Genomic DNA, 1,127 nt, shown 5'->3' with positions numbered 1-1,127 from the left:
TTAGAGGAATTCAGAAGGAGCTTCAAATCATCACTGATTCTGTTGACGGATGTTAAAAAAGCTGTTTGAGCTTTTTCAAAGTCAAAGTCAAACTGCTGCCACTTGAATAGAGAACAGTGTCATCCTCATAGAAATGTACTGTACAGTCAATCAAAGGTATTGGACATAGACACTATGTTGGTAGGGCAGGTGTAGCGAAGCTTGGTGTTTCCAACCTCCAACAGAAACAACTACACACAAAAGCTAAAAGTAAAAATAAGGAATAGAAAAATATATAAAGAGTGGGACAAGCCAACCAAGGCTGAATGGCATTTTCTGAAAATAACGGTAATGTACAATTATGAAATGAGTAAAAACAGTATGTACCATTATTAAGTGACTAGTTGTCCATTTAAAGTGACCATCACTCTATCAAATTCTTCCAATGGTGTTGGGTCCACCAACAAAAATGAAGGAACCCTTTGGATCAAATTAAAGTATGGCAAGTATTTAAGATGCAGTTAATGGTATCAGACTGTTCTTCAAAAAGGAAATGTCTGTCACATAGAGAAGCTAGATAGCAGAGCGATAGATAAGATGTTGAGGAAACAGGCAGTGGGCTTCACGTAAAAACGTCAATGTGGTCAGAACAGTAAATGAGATGGGGAAGATGGTTGAGAATGCTGTGAAATGTCTCAATAATGATACTGTTATAGCGTGAGAAGAAAAAAGCTGTGGGTTATGAGGGTATCGCAGTTGTCATAGTGTCATAGTTGAGTGTATGAACGTGGTGAACTGTTCTTGTTCTGGTTAAAAACACTCCCGTAGAACAAGAAAAGAGACGTCTTTAGTACATCTGAATTAACTGACAACTGCTAAATGGTTTAACTAGCTAACATAACCCTCTCAAATAGGTCGACATGTCTTTTTTGGCCCGGTGTATCTTAAAAAAGTTATAGTTCACCCTATTACAGAAAGAATGCACACAGGATAAGTGCATCTATAACACACTTTTCAGAGACAAATTAACAGGTGTTACCTTTGATGCAGTTTCATCATTTTGAAAAACACTGCAAAGATTACTGGGTACACCACCAAGGCTGCCGCTCTGAAAACAGGATAATATCTCCCTCCATGCCCCTCCTCTT

Source organism: Oncorhynchus kisutch, unplaced genomic scaffold (assembly GCF_002021735.2).
Source record: "Oncorhynchus kisutch isolate 150728-3 unplaced genomic scaffold, Okis_V2 scaffold1222, whole genome shotgun sequence".
Lineage (NCBI taxonomy): Eukaryota > Metazoa > Chordata > Actinopteri > Salmoniformes > Salmonidae > Oncorhynchus > Oncorhynchus kisutch.
This window is presented reverse-complemented; position numbering follows the sequence as displayed.